Source organism: Macrobrachium rosenbergii, chromosome 43 (assembly GCF_040412425.1).
Source record: "Macrobrachium rosenbergii isolate ZJJX-2024 chromosome 43, ASM4041242v1, whole genome shotgun sequence".
NCBI lineage: Eukaryota > Metazoa > Arthropoda > Malacostraca > Decapoda > Palaemonidae > Macrobrachium > Macrobrachium rosenbergii.
In genome coordinates, this window is record NC_089783.1 from 17,729,316 (window position 1) to 17,748,813 (window position 19,498).

The following is a 19,498-nucleotide window of genomic DNA, read 5'->3' on the forward strand; positions in this document are numbered from 1 at the left end:
TTTCCCTCTTTAACAAAGTAACAACTCACAAGTACGCGTACCGTTAATTGGTATATTTTCCAACATGACCCCGCTCAACAACTGGAAATCATGGAGCCCAGAGTAACAAGCACTGTTTTTGAAAAATGCATCCTTCATTTGAATTTTTTTTACCTATATGATAAGACCAAAGTTCTAACTATGCTTGGGCAGGTACATTTCAGTTACCATTGATTTGTTATCGATCTAGAAGATCTCAGGACATCGACGTGATTGAAAAGTCTCTCTCTCTCTCTCTCTCTCTCTCTCTCTCTCTCTCTCTCTCTCTCTCTCTCTCTCTCTCTCTCTTCCATGACAAGAATTACCACCCTGAGCCCCTTGCATAACGTAAACGGCCTAGGTATATACCATGTCTCAATACGTCCCAAGAAACAATTATTATTTTTTTTTTAGAGCAGTGGCCTAGATTTGGCTGGGTTAGGTTAAGTAATGTTAGTGAGGATGTATCACTGTCCGCTTGTCCTTTTATCTCCTTTCTATGCTTGGGTACCTGAAAAACACTCTTCTTACTTGGCACACGTATAAAATGGTATTTAGCAAAGGTTACACCTAGATGATGACTTGTGTAATATCTTTGAAATCACGGAGAAGTGATTTGTTTTTTATGATAATATCATTTGGTTTTCTGATAACGGCTTTAAACATCTCATTTCAAAGAGTTACTAATATTTCTATGATAAAGAAAAAACCTCTTCAAAATTCAACCGGTCAAATTCATGTACAGCACGGACGGATTAATACAGAATTAAGTAGCAATAATGATTACCCTCTGATAACACGTAATTTACGGCACATTTTTCCATTGCGAAATCTATTAAAAACATACAAGAAATCCCAGCCGGCCACTGTTAATTAGAAAATATGTCGTGTGTTGACTGAAAAGTCCAATTTAAGTATTTAATGTTTCTTTAATTATAACACAGAAAATGTCACTTCAGGTGGTCCCTCATAATAGCACTTGGTCTCTAGTTACTGGCAGTATTCTTTTGAATGCAAATCTAAGTTTTTTTTGTCGTTTGAAACTCAACATACAAATGCCTATGTCTGAACTTTAATCACGGATAAGTTTCGGTTAAGATCGGACTAATATTTTGTAAATTGAAGCTAGAAGACTCTGACTCATTTCATATCAAATTATGAAAGACGAATGCTAAATTTTCGATCATAAATTTTTCCCTACGGCAAAGTTAGTAGTCCAGGGTTAAAGTAAATTTTAACTGTCATATACATTCCAAACTTATAAGGAAAGCCACGGTATGGTTTTCAATTTAAAGGAAATATTTGTTAATTTATTTTCCAATGAAAAGTTCATCGTCTGTCAGCTTACCAGTCTCTTGCTGGGGAAACGAATGGTGCTCTACTTTTCCAACGGGAACCAATGATTTTTCTGATACGCTATCTATTCACCTCTAGCAACTCAGTATATTAGAAATTCTCTGGTAAAGAAAAAGAAAGTGGTTGGCGCAGTACGAACGTAAAATTCAGTGCTGAAAGTCCATAAAGGGAACCATACTAATGGAGAAAGTTGGCATGGACAAAAAAATACGTTGCAAGCAATTTTCTCTATCTCAGCTCCCTTTCCCTGTGTCACAAAAATGAAGCTTGAAGCCGTATATGTGTCTCTTGATGCTATAGAGAAGCAAGGTTTCTATTTTTCATATATATATATATATATATATATATATATATATATATATATATATATATATATATATATATATATATATATATATATATATATATGTATATATATATATATATCCTCTTGAATTGTAGAGCTTCATAGCTGGAGCTACATATATTATTACAATTGATACCAAGTCTTAAAAGATGAATATTCTACGCAAGAAAAAAGAAAGAAAATCAACATAAAATCAAGAATTATTCTCGATCTGATAACTTTCTCGCTAACTTGTTATATGGCTAATAAGCCAGAAAATCATCGGAGTGTCATTTCACTAGTTGTTAAGCAATTCGTCTGTTGTCCAAAATAGCACGGCAGCTTGTATTGTGGTCCTCCAAGCAATGCCTGTGCGTAGAATGGGACATGACCCAAGCAGTGCAAGTAGAGCTAATAGACTGAGGGGAAATATCGAATATCTTGCAATTCATAACCAAAAAAGAGTTACTATTAAATTAATGAATGTATTGTTTTCTAATTAAAAGATAAATGAGGGGCCCTCTTGACCCTGATCTATCTAAATAATTACTCACCCGTACCAGAGGGCTTTTTGTCCAAGCTCAAATATGTCCAGCTATGTATATGTATACGCATGTAAATATAAATGTAGCAGTGAAAGTAATATATATATATATATATATATATATATATATATATATATATATATATATATATATATATATATATATATAATTGTAGTAACCAGAATGACCTCTTAACTTCTCGAATTCTTCGCGTTTTTTTGGATACGCTTGTCACTAAAAAGCCTTAAGATCCCCAAGTGCAAGAAATATGAAGAAATTCTGATATCCCGTAGCGTTCCCTCTACCGGATTTCATAATTTATTCATATTTCGTGCACTTGGGTCTTAAGGCTTTGTAGTGGCAAGCGTATCCAAAAAGGAGAAGAATTCGAGAAGTTGAGAGGACATTGTGGCTGTTACAATTACATATATGTCTCTGGTAAAAAGTAACCAGTAGATTCTACATTTAATATATATATATATATATATATATATATATATATATATATATATATATATATATATATATATATATATATATATATATATATATATATATATATATATATATATATATATATATATATATATATATATATATATATATTACATATATAAGGTATATTTATAGTAGTTTTTCTATTTTCATTTCATATATCTCTCACTCTTTTTATTACTTAAAACGACTATATAAAACACTTTCCTTGAACCTAAGAAAAGACTAGTCTACAGACATAATTGTAGCTCCCCTCTCCCCCCTCTCTCTCTCTCTCTCTCTCTCTCTCTCTCTCTCTCTCTCTCTCTCTATATATATATATATATATATATATATATATATATATATATATATATATATATATATATATATATATATATATGTGTGTGTGTGTGTGTGTGTGTGTGTTTATGTGTGTGTGTATTATCCACAAGTATTAGCACAAGATATCATTTAGTATGGAATTCATCATTTCGTCGAAATAACATACACCTAATAGCACTTATCAGCTGTAATTCCCTTTGGGTCTCTCCAAGAGTTAACATAGCTATTTCGTAAAAATAATTAATGCAATAACATTGTAATAAAACCGTAAAATAAAGATATTAGACACTGGTATGAATGTTAGTCTGAAAGAATAATGTATCATGTTCTTGGATATGAGGATAGTGTATTGCATTAGTTGTACTGAAATCACGTTAATTGATTTGCACTGGAAATAGTAAATGGTACTTCTCGAGTTGTATTCTAAACGTGCTTGCTCTGATATTTAGTTTGAGCTTTCGAATTTACGAGGAATTGTCAAATAATTATGTAATTTACAGCTATTGTTATGAAAGTGGCGAATCCTGTGCCTCTGTGAATCTTGACAACCATACTTTAGAAGTGCGGAATATGAAAAACTTCCACGCATAATTACTTTTTAAGTGATATTTTGTGTTTTTGTCATCGTCAAGACGAAGAATAATCAAACAACAGCGTTAAATTTGAAGGATGAGAGACTTAAAAGCTGAGAAAATCTCATTTTAAATAAAATGCAGGTATATTTTCCCGGTTTCTTTCCTTCTTCCCCCATTAAATGCTTTCCCCATTATTCTCAGCTTGAAGCTCAGGTCAGAACAATGGTCTCTTTCGTGGCTTTGTTCAAGGATGAATTATCCTTTGTCAGATGATATTGTTAAAGAGACTGAGGTTTTATAAAGGAATAACTCTTTCAAACAGAAAAAAAAATCAAAGTAAATAAAAAGCGTCAAAATGGTTAATCGGATTTCATTTAAATCTTATAAGGCTGGGTGCTATAAATTTATTGCATTGTGGGTATTTCGTTAAACTGAAAGATTTCTTTGGAACTGGAAGTAATTAACTACGTGTGTCTTATGCTCAGCTTGGCTGAATTGTATGAATGTAGAAAGAAGTAGAGCACTTAATGTCATTTAGATTAATAAAGTGAATTTAGATAGCCAAATCACCCCATTTAATAATATTATCGGCAGTGTCATGAAAATTACTTCCGGTTCCACAAGAGACAGAAATTGGGAAACAAATGAATGCATGGCGATCATTAAATGCGCATGGAATATCTAATGATTAACAAATTTCCTGATGAAGTAAGATTATTGATTTATAAAAGCACCCAACACTAGGCTGAGGACTTACAAGCATATAATAACAATATTAGCCGACTGTTGTCATCGAGTCATGCAAACTGTTTTGTGTCTTGCTTTTTTATTTACTTTGTTCTACAAGTTTACATTATTACTGAAATAACATATTCTTAAGCACTGGTATATATTTAATCAATTCGCAAGGAAATAATAGCCTCATAAGTACCCTGATTTCGTTATATTTGTTTAAAACAAGCTGTCTACAGCATACTTAAGTATATTTCATTTGTATATTAATGTAGACTTGTAAAACAAAGTAAATAGCAATACGCAAGACACAGAAAAGTTTGCAGTACACAGTTGTTTAATGTGATACAGTAGAATTTTCATAACAGCATCGAACTTTTATTCTTGATCATAAAATAAACGTTTTAGCTTATGTTTTGAGAGCTTATCATAGAGAGGTAGTGCGTGATGGCATACTAAGCAATTAAAGCCCAAAAATCTTGATGTACAGATCTCGATTGTTCTGTGCAGAGAGAGAGCGTATTTTCCAACGATTCAACATGCTTGTTTACTCTATTTCATGAAGTGAAAAGCTGCTTTTGGATACTTATTACTTAAATTTTGAAATATACTCGGTAGCGTGACACTAATTAAGTAATGCGGGAAGTGAGTTGTGAGTGTTAATAACTCATTTCTTCAAAGGAATGGGCGCTAGAAAACAATCCATGGAATGCTAAGATTATTAATCACATTACTCAAAAACCTAATTCTTTTTACAGTGTATATGCATAATTATGAATAATTACACAACTTAAAAAGCCGGGAAAGGTGCCCTATCTATTTTTCAGCAAACAAAAAGATTTATTAATCCAAGTTAGATTTCTGCTATCCCCAGGAATAAAGCAGCGTAAAAGCACAACCAGTCAAGGCATGCTGTTACGGTAGAAATGCATATTGCTTAATGAAAATGAAAATAATTAATAATTTCCCATATTTTGGTAATCATAGAATCAACTAAAAACGATTATTAAATAAAATTATCTAAAAATGAAAAAGTCCCGTAGGGTGGGTCTGCCCAGACCCAACTTGCACCAGATAGGGTTAAGAGACTGGCCAGTCTTGGAGGCCTTTGGGCCTCATCCTTGAAGTTCTTGGGCCCTCTCCAGGCCTGCTTCCCCAGCCTGGCAGGATACCTGCCTTCCTCCGAGGAAGCAGCCTCTGGGTCGGACCCTTCCCTTCAAGGCTGCCCTCAAGAGACTGGCCAGCCTTGGAGGACTTTGGGTCTCATCCTTGAAGTTCTTGGGCCCTCTCCAGGCCTGCTTCCCCAGCCTGGCAGGATACCTGCCTTCCTCCGAGGAAGCAGCCTCTGGGTCAGACCCTTCCCTTCAAGGCTGCCCTTAGAGACTGGCCATCCTTGGAGGACTTTGGGCCTCATCCTTGAAGTTCTTGGGCCCTCTCCAGGCCTGCTTCCCCAGCCTGGCAGGATACCTGCCTTCCTCCGAGGAAGCAGCCTCTGGGTCGGACCCATCCCTTCAAGGCTGCCCACCCATCCCTTCAAGGCTGCCCTCAAGAGACTGGCCAGCCTTGGAGGACTTTGGGTCTCATCCTTGAAGTTCTTGGTCCCTCTCAGGCCCGCTTCCCCAGCCTGGCAGGATACCTGCCTTCCTCCGAGGAAGCAACCTCTGGGTCAGACCCTTCCCTTCAAGGCTGTCCTTAAGAGACTGGCCAGCCTAGGAGGACTTTGGGCCTCATCCTTGAAGTTCTTGGACCCTCTCAGGCCTGCTTCCCCAGCCTGGCAGGATACCTGCCTTCCTCCGAGGAAGCAGCCTCTGGGTCGGACCCTTCCCTTCAAGGCTGCCCTCAAGAGACTGGCCATCCTTGGGGACTTTGGGTCTCATCCTTGAAGTTCTTGGGCCCTCTCCAGGCCCGCTTCCCCAGCCTGGCAGGATACCTGCCTTCCTCTGAGGAAGCAGCCTCTGGGTCAGACCCTTCCCTTCAAGGCTGCCCTTAAGAGACTGGCCATCCTTGGAGGACTTTGGTCCTCATCCTTGAAGTTCTTGGGCCCTCTCCAGGCCTGCTTCCCCAGCCTGGCAGGATACCTGCCTTCCTCCGAGGAAGCAGCCTCTGGGTCGGACCCTTCCCTTCAAGGCTGCCCTCAAGAGACTGGCCAGCCTTGGAGGACTTTGGGTCTCATCCTTGAAGTTCTTGGGCCCTCTCTAGGCCCGCTTCCCCAGCCTGGCAGGATACCTGCCTTCCTCCGAGGAAGCAGCCTCTGGGTCAGACCCTTCCCTTCAAGGCTGCCCTTAAGAGACTGGCCATCCTTGGAGGACTTTGGGCCTCATCCTTGAAGTTCTTGGGCCCTCTCCAGGCCTGCTTCCCAGCCTGGCAGGATACCTGCCTTCTTCCGAGGAAGCAGCCTCTGGGTCGGACCCTTCCCTTCAAGGCTGCCCTCAAGAGACTGGCCATCCTTGGAGGACTTTGGGCCTCATCCTTGAAGTTCTTGGGCCCTCTCCAGGCCTGCTTCCCCAGCCTGGCAGGATACCTGCCTTCCTCCGAGGAAGCAACCTCTGGGTCAGACCCTTCCCTTCAAGGCTGTCCTTAAGGATCTGGCCATCCTAGGAGGACTTTTTTAACGACAGGTTGTTGATATATAGGGGTTTGTTAAAGGATATTGTGTGGAACTTCTGGGGAAAAAATTTTTGTTCAGTGACCTTAGGTTTTGTGACGCCAGAGCATTTTTCGGCCAAAAATGGCCATTTTCAAAATGCATCTCCTCCTTTGCTTTTTGGTTTTAAGGGATGAGATTTTAACCACGTATAAAACACATATGGACCTTCGATACAAAGCCGGGGATTTTTGATTTTTCAATTATTTTTCGAGATATGAATTTTTTTTTTTTAATGAAATTTTCCCGGAAAACTTACAGAAAAAAATTGCCAAAAATCAGAAACTCAAAATATTAAAAATTCCCTTCAAGCTTTGTTTTAATCTACCATGTTTCCCCATGTTATATTTAAAATTTCATTTAGATTGGTCCAATACTAAGGGAGGGAGATGCATTTTAAAGGCGAAAAACTTATGTTTTGAGAAACGGGCCTTCAAAGTTTTAGTTACATAAAAAAAGTAAAAGGGACTTCAAAGACTGTGTTACAATTAATTCTATGGTTTTAATTTTTATTTTTGGGTATTAATTAATGCAAAATAATTATAAATAAGAATATTAATTGATTATTTATGTGCCTAAGACACATTCTTATAAATTTTAGGTTCCTGGTCCCCCCCTGTCTGATCTTGCTGCAAGGTATTACTCTAGGGTATTATAGTTCTCTACACTTTTTTATTAGTGTCTCGAATCCATCCCTTGCCAAATGGATCCTGGGAATTACTTTACATTCACAATTAGGGATTCGTGATTCAAGTAATTCATCAAGTCTTGCTTCACTTATTATGATCATTTTATTTTCAGGATCGTCTATAATATCAGCCTCCAAGCTACTGCTTTCTTTTTCTAAAATATCTTTGCCCTTTGGTAGTGACGAACAAATAAAAGGCGTTTAGGGGTGGATGTGGTTGGTCTCTGGTCAGCAGAGATCGCTGCCTCGCCGTTTGATGGGCGACAGCTCTCTCTCTCTCTCGTCGCTCCATTCCCTCTATGACACTAATTTCTTGAACTCTTTCTTCTACTTCTCGCTTGACTTTTCCACTTGGCTTTTCCGCATTCTAGAAGCATGAAGTGAACTCTTGGACCTTTTAGGCACGGTGAAAAAAACAAAAACACCGCAGAAAATACAGAGTTCAGTCAAGGCTAGCGAGCATGAAAACGTGTCCTTCTAGCTTGGAAGTTTATAGGCAACTCGGCCATACAGTCGGCGTCATGGTATGACGTGTGCGTTGTCATGGCTAGGAATAACTAAAAGGTGCCGAGTAGGATATTATTGACATTATACATTTCATTTCAAAGGAAGTTTTCAATATATATCGCAAAAACTATACCAGACTAAATCATTTGCGCTATTGGTGTTTTATGGGTATATAGTTATTGTTACATTTTAGGCCATAACTAGAGAAATACGGCAAATTTTAGCATAATATTTCCCATGGACACATTCTTGAACCCTATACCTGAATTTTTTTTCAGCAAATCGAATTTTTAAAGATTATTGGGTTTTTTTAGGCGATCCTTAAGAGACTGGCCAGCCTAGGAGGACTTTGGGCCTCATCCTTGAAGTTCTTGGACCCTCTCCAGGCCTGCTTCCCCAGCCTGGCAGGATACCTGCCTTCCTCCGAGGAAGCAGCCTCTGGGTCGGACCCTTCCCTTCAAGGCTGCCCTCAAGAGACTGGCCATCCTTGGGGACTTTGGGTCTCATCCTTGAAGTTCTTGGGCCCTCTCCAGGCCCGCTTCCCCAGCCTGGCAGGATACCTGCCTTCCTCTGAGGAAGCAGCCTCTGGGTCAGACCCTTCCCTTCAAGGCTGCCCTTAAGAGACTGGCCATCCTTGGAGGACTTTGGTCCTCATCCTTGAAGTTCTTGGGCCCTCTCCAGGCCTGCTTCCCCAGCCTGGCAGGATACCTGCCTTCCTCCGAGGAAGCAGCCTCTGGGTCGGACCCTTCCCTTCAAGGCTGCCCTCAAGAGACTGGCCATCCTTGGAGGACTTTGGGTCTCATCCTTGAAGTTCTTGGGCCCTCTCTAGGCCCGCTTCCCCAGCCTGGCAGGATACCTGCCTTCCTCCGAGGAAGCAGCCTCTGGGTCAGACCCTTCCCTTCAAGGCTGCCCTTAAGAGACTGGCCATCCTTGGAGGACTTTGGGCCTCATCCTTGAAGTTCTTGGGCCCTCTCCAGGCCTGCTTCCCCAGCCTGGCAGGATACCTGCCTTCCTCCGAGGAAGCAGCCTCTGGGTCGGACCCTTCCCTTCAAGGCTGCCGTCAAGAGACTGGCCATCCTTGGAGGACTTTGGGTCTCATCCTTGAAGTTCTTGGGCCCTCTCTAGGCCCGCTTCCCCAGCCTGGCAGGATACCTGCCTTCCTCCGAGGAAGCAGCCTCTGGGTCAGACCCTTCCCTTCAAGGCTGCCCTTAAGAGACTGGCCATCCTTGGAGGACTTTGGGCCTCATCCTTGAAGTTCTTGGGCCCTCTCCAGGCCTGCTTCCCCAGCCTGGCAGGATACCTGCCTTCTTCCGAGGAAGCAGCCTCTGGGTCGGACCCTTCCCTTCAAGGCTGCCCTCAAGAGACTGGCCATCCTTGGAGGACTTTGGGCCTCATCCTTGAAGTTCTTGGGCCCTCTCCAGGCCTGCTTCCCCAGCCTGGCAGGATACCTGCCTTCCTCCGAGGAAGCAGCCTCTGGGTCAGACCCTTCCCTTCAAGGCTGCCCTCAAGAGACTGGCAAGCCTTGTAGGCTTTTGGGGCCAATCCTTAAAGGGCTTGGGCCCTTTCCATGGGAAGGGTCAGACCCATAGGCTGCTTCCTTGGAGGAAGGAAGCGGCATCTGGGTCGGACCCTTCCCTTCAAGGCTGCCCTCAAGAGACTGGCCATCCTTGGGGGACTTTGGGTCTCATCCTTGAAGTTCTTGGGCCCTCTCCAGGCCCGCTTCCCCAGCCTGGCAGGATACCTGCCTTCCTCCGAGGAAGCAGCCTCTGGGTTAGACCCTTCCCTTCAAGGCTGCCCTCAAGAGACTGGCAAGCCTTGTAGGCTTTTGGGGCCAATCCTTGAAGGGCTTGGGCCCTTTCCATGGGAAGGGTCAGACCCATAGGCTGCTTCCTTGGAGGAAGGAAGCGGCCTCTGGGTCGGACCCTTCCCTTCAAGGCTGCCCTCAAGAGACTGGCCATCCTTGGGGGACTTTGGGTCTCATCCTTGAAGTTCTTGGGCCCTCTCCAGGCCCGCCTCCCCAGCCTGGCAGGATACCTGCCTTCCTCCGAGGAAGCAGCCTCTGGGTCAGACCCTTCCCTTCAAGGCTGCCCTCAAGAGACTGGCAAGCCTTGTAGGCTTTTGGGGCCAATCCTTAAAGGGCTTGGGCCCTTTCCATGGGAAGGGTCAGACCCATAGGCTGCTTCCTTGGAGGAAGGAAGCGGCCTCTGGGTCGGACCCTTCCTTCAAGGCTGCCCTCAAGAGACTGGCCATCCTTGGGGACTTTGGGTCTCATCCTTGAAGTTCTTGGGCCCTCTCCAGGCCCGCTTCCCAGCCTGGCAGGATACCTGCCTTCCTCTGAGGAAGCAGCCTCTGGGTCAGACCCTTCCTTCAAGGCTGCCCTCAAGAGACTGGCCATCCTTGGAGGACTTTGGGCCTCATCCTTGAAGTTCTTGGGCCCTCTTCAGGCCTGCTTCCCCAGCCTGGCAGGATACCTGCCTTCTTCCGAGGAAGCAGCCTCTGTGTCGGACCCTTCCCTTCAAGGCTGCCCTCAAGAGACTGGCCATCCTTGGAGGACTTTGGGCCTCATCCTTGAAGTTCTTGGGCCCTCTCCAGGCCTGCTTCCCCAGCCTGGCAGGATACCTGCCTTCCTCCGAGGAAGCAGCCTCTGGGTTGGACCCTTCCCTTCAAGGCTGCCCTCAAGAGACTGGCCATCCTTGGAGGACTTTGGGCCTCATCCTTGAAGTTCTTGGGCCCTCTCCAGGCCTGCTTCCCCAGCCTGGCAGGATACCTGCCTTCTTCCGAGGAAGCAGCCTCTGGGTCGGACCCTTCCCTTCAAGGCTGCCCTCAAGAGACTGGCCACCCTTGGAGGACTTTGGGCCTCATCCTTGAAGTTCTTGGGCCCTCTCCAGGCCTGCTTCCCCAGCCTGACAGGATACCTGCCTTCCTCCGAGGAAGCAGCCTCTGGGTCGGACCCTTCCCTTCAAGGCTGCCCTCAAAAGACTGGCAAGCCTTGTAGGGTTTTGGGGCCAATCCTTAAAGGGCTTGGGCCCTTTCCATGGGAAGGGTCAGACCCATAGGCTGCTTCCTTGGAGGAAGGAAGCGGCCTCTGGGTCGGACCCTTCCCCTCACCAATACTCTTTGCTTTCTCTTACCCTACTTTTCAAAACTGACACTTTCTGTCTCCGAAGGCTTCAGACGATTTGAAGCATCTCGGAGATTGTTCTTGGACACTTTGAAGCTCGGCGCATGCGCGAATGGCATTTCTCTCGTCCTTCCAGGAGCCGGAGACTGAAGGATTCCAAAATGTCTTCAAGGAAAATCTCGAAGGTTTTAGATCATTTCAACATCGCGATAACCATTACTTGGAGTTCTTTTTCTGGCACATAAACAGCTTCTTTGCTTTAAGGAGTCGTCTTCTATAAACTTATGAGATTCCTCTTACTGACAATATTGATCATCCCTTCGATTCTTCCTTGCTTCTCCGAAAAGTAATTCTGTGAATCCAAAATCTTTGAAGTAGTTTCTAACACCTCAGGTTATCTACTTTTTCTTCGTCAGCATTCTTCAGTATACCTCCACGCCGATGTCGTCTCTTTTTGTTCCTTCTCTTTCTTAATTAGAGCGAAGAACTGCTCCAAGCGGTAATTTTGGGCATCCAAAATCCCCTCTCAATCAGCTTAGAAAACACCTCAAGTTCTCTACCTTTTATTTCGTATAAATTCTTCAGTTCCTCCGTTCCACTGTCTTCCTCTCTTCTTGATTATTTCCTTTCTTATTTCGAATGAAGAGCTTGCGTCCGTGAGTGACAATACGACTGTAGAGGTGCCGAATAATCGCAGAAGGCGGGAACCTCGACTTCATACTGCTCCACGAAGTAGTCCATATTTTCAGCAGTAAACAATTACAGACTGAAGCTATCTGCCATTCTCGTGATGTACTTTTCCTTTTGAAAATCTCTTTTAGTCGATCTGCTTCGTCATCCAGTTCATTTTAACCATAAACTTCACCTTCTTTGCTCACATGCTGTCTCTGAAGGCTTCAAGACGTCTTCCTGGAGGATCCCTGAGATGGCCACTGTAGTCCTTGGTGTCAGTGCACCTATTGAGTGATGGCGCTATACGCATGAGCGGAAGAATTCTAAAACGACTGCAGGAAAAACACGAAGATATTACGGCGCCAGGCGACAATGATTCTTTCTTGCAGCAGAAGGTATGAAATTTTCTTGAAAGCTTTATTGCGACGAAAACATCAATATTTTTAAAAAAGAAAGAAATTAAAAATTTAGTGAAAATCATCATCGTATCCTTTTCTCTCGTCGCCGGGAGAAATATATATATATATATATATATATATATATATATATATATATATATATATATATATATATATATATATATATATATATATATTTTTATATATATATATATATATATATATATATATATATATATATATATATATATATATATATATGTATATATATATATATATATATATATATATATATATATATATATATATATATATATATATACATACACATACATATATATATATAAATATATACAGTATATATGTATATATATATATATATATATATATATATATATATATATATATATATATATATATATATATCATATATGTATATATATTATATATATACATGTATGTATATATATATATATATATATATATATATATATATATATATATATATATATATATATATATATATATATATATATATATATATATATATATATATACATATATATATATATATATATATATGTATATCTACATATATTTATATATCTATATATATGTATATATATACATATAGATAGGTAGATAGATAGATAGATAGATAGATAGATATCTCCTCCCGACGACGAGGGAAAAGGATACGATGATGATGATTTTTCGCTACATTTACATTTATTTCTTTAAAAAAATGCTATTTTCATAGGCAATAAAGCTTTCTAGAAAATTTCACCCCAGGGAGGACAAGATCAACTTGGAAATTATTATCATAGATAGATACATATACATAAATATATGTTTATATAAGTATATATACATATATTTTATATATATATATATATATATATATATATATATATATATATATATATATATATATATATATATATATATATATATATATATATATCTGTGTGTGTGTGTGTGTGTGTGTGTGTGTGTATACACTGGTTTGTGCGTCTGTGTGCGTTAATTTTTCCCAATAGTTAAAAATAAGGTGGTCTCAAGAATTTCTGTTTCCTGAAATGGTCATCACTAGCGCCCAGTAATCCAGTCAGCTTCAAGAGAAAAGTGACCTTTTTGTTTTAACAAGGCTTCTCCATTGCCATTGATCACCTTATTAAGGGGAGAGAGAGAGAGAGAGAGAGAGAGAGAGAGAGAGAGAGAGAGAGATGGCTGCCTCCAGCAAGGAATGATTAAGTTTTTCGCATAGCAGAGTAAGTTATAAATATATAGTTTTTATGGTACCAGCATCAAATTATAATAGTAGATTTTTGAAGGATACAGAGTAGTTTAAATCGCTTGTCTTATTTAAAGAAAAATTCTTCTTCGGAAAAGAAATAATTTTTAGATTCTTCAAGAACACTATTAAAGACGCACGGAAAACTTTTCCAATATTCCTGGAAAACCTGTCTACCATATACTTTGGAGGCTTGTATTTCAAGTCAATGGTCCCTGTATGCTTGTCCCGTATGAATTGGATTCATATTCTAAAAAAAAAAAATAATAGTAATAAAAAAATACTCATAGTAGCATGAGTCTTAAAATGAAGAGGCAAATCCACAGTTGTATATTTATCTTCAAATATATGTATATATATAACTGTGGAATTGCTTCTCCAATAATAATAATAATAATAATAATAATAATAATAATAATAATAATAATAATAATAATAATAATACTGAGATAATATTAAGCAAACTTTTTACTGATGAAGATGCAATTTTTAATAATTTTAGTAGAACATTTTTAAACAACTTTTAGAGCTGGCCGTGCTGGACACGACCTTTGCCATCAGTTTGTATAAACAAACTGAAGGGATGGCCATGGGATCACCACTTGGTCCAATTTTTGCTAACATCTTCATGTGCTCCTGGAGGAGCGCATAATAGAAGAATGTCCCATTAGGTTCCGCCCTCTATTTTATCGAAGATATGTTGACGACACGTTCTCCTATTTCGTCATGAATGTCATGCAGAGTCCTTTCTGGAGTTCGTCATCCGACAACATCCAAACATAAGGTTCGCTATGGAGAAGGAGGTAAATAACAAACTCCCTTCCTTGATCTTATTATTTCCAGAGGTGACTCAGGTTTTTACACAGGTGTGTATAGAAAAAAAATACATTTACTGGTTTGGGAATGAATTTTTATAGTTCGTGTTTCTTTCATTTGAAACTGAACTCTATTTTAACCCTCCTCCATAGGGCTTACACCCACTCGTCAAACTGGAAGAGTTTCCACGATGAGATATCCTTTTTAGTGAAATATTTCAATAATAATTGTTTTCCATCACGACTTTTTCAGATCCCTAAATAAACTGCTACTACAGAAAATGACTCCAGCAACACCTGAATCGACTGTGCCGAAACTAAAGATGCATGCAAGTTTCCCTTTCGTGCATGATGATACTTTTAGGAGAAAATGCACAGCCATTATTCAAAAGAGTTTTCCAGCTTTAAACCTGAAAATCATCCCGAAAAATCCCTTTACAATAGGGTCTCTGTTCAGAGTCAAAGACCGGCTCAGTCCTCTGTTTTCGTCCAGCGTTGTTTACAAGTACACTTGCCTGGGATGTGATCACGGGATATACATATGTGGGATGCACGAGGAGGCTGTTGAAGGTCCGCATAGATTCCCACAGGGGCATAAGTCATAGAACAGGTAGCAGGTTATCTAATCCTGAGCAATCAAATATACGAAATCATTCAAAATTATGTAAAACTTATATTGACAGCAAGGATTTTTCCATCCTAGGCCGAGTGCAGAACAACAACGACTTAACCATCCTAGAATCCATAATTATCAGGAAGACTGTGCCGTCGTTAAATACTCAATCGTCCTCAGTGAAATTGTTTATAGCCTAGTTTGGGCAATTGGTTTTCCTCACTCTGTTTGTACTTATTTATGTTAGTCTTGTTCTTTCTTTCATATAGGTAGGTTGTTTTAAGATTTTAGTGAACTCCTTTTACTCATTATTGACTTGTCTTGGAATGAGGTGTTTTGTTTTAAATATTTTTACTACATAAAGAGCTGTTGCCATTGCATTAATTTGTTATTGATGTTCGCAAATTATATTATATTTTATAGCCTTGAAAATGCGACTTGGAATTCGTCGCGAAACGTCGGCATTGAAAATAAACTGTAGATGATGATGCCTTTCCCTACTGCTTCCTTCGTGATGTATATATATATATATATATATATATATATATATATATATATATATATATATATATATATATATATATTATTAAAAAGGACCTCATTCAAACTGCATGGTATCTATAGATACCATCCAGTTTGAATGAGGTCCTTTAGTAATTTAGTTAATGCACAGAACAATTGTGTATGTGATAAAGTTAATATATACGTATGTATACATATATGTGTGTGTTAGTGTGTGTATTAACAGATAGTTAGACACAGAGATAGATGCATAGATAGAAAGATATATATATATATATATATATATATATATATATATATATATATATATATATATATATATATATACACATATATATACATATAAATACATATATATATATATATATATATATATATATATATATATATATATATATATATATATATATATATATATATACATATATATACATATATATATACATATATACATATATGCATATATATAGTAGGGAGTACGGATAGGAAGAACAGTCAGCTCATCATTGATATATTTATTAATAGGTGCGCTTCGGGATCACCCATATCCCATCTTTTCTGGCTAAAAAGATACAAAAACACTAATTAAAACTGACAACAGAGCTTACAAAATTAAAATGCTTTAAAGATTGAAAAATGACAATGACAAAACAAGAAATAGATTACCTTCAGTAGTAAAGTACAGAGGATGAAAACTGAATAAGAGTAAACAAGGTTAGCAAGTAAACAAGAAAGGCGGGGGGAGGGTTACTATAGTACGACCGTTTTAGGAAGAGACTTTGCCCCTCTTAAACTGACCATTAACCTTCTGACTTCAAGCTCTCATTGTTTGCGCCTGTTATCAAGCACGTGTACTATAATAGAAAGTTCTGAATGAAGTTTTGTTGTCCCACTTAAATTTTAGATAAAAAAATTCAATATATGAAAATGATAGATGCAAGAAATTTGGAAACCTAGATGTGCTTTCATTTTCAGTTTTGTTTATTTGGATGCTGTACTGAGCAATGTTCTTGAGTTACGTCATCTACTATAGTTTTTATTACTGTTCCTTTGCTGTTATCGAAGTCATATAATTGTGATATAGTTTTGAGCTTTTGAATTGTTTTCTTTCGTGTATGCCGTGATCCGTCTTTACCTCCTTGCTGTATCAAGGTTGAATTTTCACTGTGCACCTATAAAATAGCTCATAATAAATATTCTTTAAATATTGTTACACCCATATATATATATATATATATATATATATATATATATATATATATATATATATATATATATATATATATATATATATATATATATATATATATATATATATATATATATATATATATATATATATATATATATATATATTTGGGTGTAACAATATTTAAAGAATGTTTATTATGAGCTATTTTATAGCTGTACAGTGAAAATTCAACCTTGATACAGCAAGGAGGTAAAGACGGATTACGGCATGCAATGAAAGAAAGCAATTCAAAAGCTCAAAACTATATCACAATTTTATATATATATATATATATATATATATATATATATATATATATATATATATATATATATATTACACATTTATTCAGTATTAGATTTACCTGTGCTTTTAAAGCACTGTCATATGATACTCATCACTGCTGTGGCATTTCTGTTATATGTAGATTTTTAAAGATATTTCTGCCACTTTCTGTCGAAAAAACAGATCTATATTTCAATTTATTTCAATTTCAGTGTTCAACAGGATATCACACAACAAGGGAAAGCAATAAATTTATTTACAATCGAAGTATGAGGAGACATTACTTATGAAGAATCCTCGTCAGAGGATGCTACATCGATAACAAAAGAATCTATATATTTATCAATGCAAACATCTCTTGAAGCGTCATCTCTTTTTATATCTTCGGCATGTCTCACATCATTAGCCCAGTTGTCAGAAGATATGGATTCAATTGCTTCTTTGACCAAAGGAAGCAGGTCTGATTTTTAAAATGATTCTTCTTTGCCACGTATGATTTCACCTGCGCCCATATCAGTTCTGTTGCATTATACTGGCAGTGATATGGAGGCAGCCTAACCACTATGTCCATGATCTCTTGCCAGTCTGTCAATCACGTAATCATTTTCTTTACATGAATGTCTTTGCAACTTGACTAATTTTTTATTAGCCAGTCTTTAACTTCATCCTTTCTGGCAGACATTGTCGGAGGTTTATTAATTCGAACTGAATGATAAGAAGCGTTATCCAACACTATGATGGCAGATGGCCCTATATTGGGAAGAAGCTGGGTTTTAAACCATTTTTCAAACACTGCAGAATTCATCTGAATTTCTAGATTGCGTATCCCTTGTCAGCTGGGTGCTTGATCATTGATAAAAATATTACCCAGAAATGTGGTTAATATTGCAACCAATATTGTGATTGTGTCTACTTACTCTCCAATGTTATTGATGTACAATTAGAAGGAATAAATCATAGGTAAAAATTTTTATTCTGTCTCTCTCTCTCTCTCTCTCTCTCTCTCTCTCTCTCTCTTTTTTTTTTTTTCATTTTTTTTTGCCCAGCTAGTGGAATAGTAAGCGGAACCATAAAGATGATGAACATTCTTTATGATTAGTTTTCTGACGAATATACAAATAATTTTTAACTATAATACACAACTGTGATGTAGCTGTCCTTTACGGATTCAAACAGAATTAGAGAAAATGACAAAAAAAAAAAAGACTGTCATCCTCAATCAGTGCAGTGCTTATACCTCTGGCAACACTAAACCCCGATATATAGTACTTATCCTATGTTTATTTATTTGTGTTGTTACATTAATTGCATAATATCTATATCACGGATCGCTACTATCACAATATTATCATATAAATAAAACAGGTTAATTTGCAGCAAAACAACAAATACAAACGCTATTACAATGATTGTTTACGATTTCGTGCGTCTGGTAGCATGCTACGGGTGACTACCGTCTGAAAACCCTCCGGATTGTGGTAAGTGTGAGGTCTCATCTCGGCCGTAATCAAAGGGTTAAGAAAAATATAAAGATGAATCTAACTTGAGCACTTGAAGACGTATAATGTGATGGAATTCACAGGAAAGAGAGAATGACAGTTATCAGCTCATCTTGAAGCAAAATAATGGTTTTTGTAGCTGAAAAGCAAATTGCTGACTATTTACACCGAACAATAAAAAAATAAAAATCGATATCCTTTGCAAATGAGTCGATATCAATTCTAAGTACGGATCCCAAATTTGACAGGGATATGTGCAGTAATGCTGATATTCAGTATATATTTCTTGATGACCGAATGGCCAAGTCGACTGTTTATCACTGTCTCTAAACCTAAGGCTTAGGTTATAATCCTGGCCTGGGAAGTTGCACTTTCCAGTTACACCCTTGAGTGCACTCTTTTCCCAGGGTATAGTGAATTCAATGGTTAGTAATATTTATGGTTTAATTGAGTATTATAAGGTCACTGTTTATAAATGACAAAACTTCATACATTTCATTGCTACATAATTAGTGTTGCGTATAGCGCAATTGGTCGTTGTATCACAGTGAAAAATCTATCCTTTGTCTGCAGTTTTAGGCCATCTGATTTCCACCTGTTATCATGCCTCCCTATTGCTGGATTTGCTTGCTTATGTGAAAACGAATGTGTGTGTGTGTGAGTGTGTGTAGGTTCAGTCATGTTACTGTAGGTGAATGCAGACAGTCGTGTCCTTCATCCATTTTCCTCATAACTTGCTTCATTATGTATGAATATCAAACAAAGCATAGCTTCAACAAATGATAATAGTATTGGATGATTGAAACTTATTGCATTCTTAAAATAAGAACCATGTATTA

The 19,498-nt window shown here is 38.3% G+C and overlaps 1 long non-coding RNA gene across 1 annotated transcript in view; it reads left to right on the plus strand.

Annotated features, from left to right (window-relative positions):
* LOC136828615 (uncharacterized) overlaps positions 1-19,498 on the plus strand; it is a 382,648-nt gene that overhangs the window by 168,451 nt on the left and 194,699 nt on the right. The window lies entirely within an intron of this gene.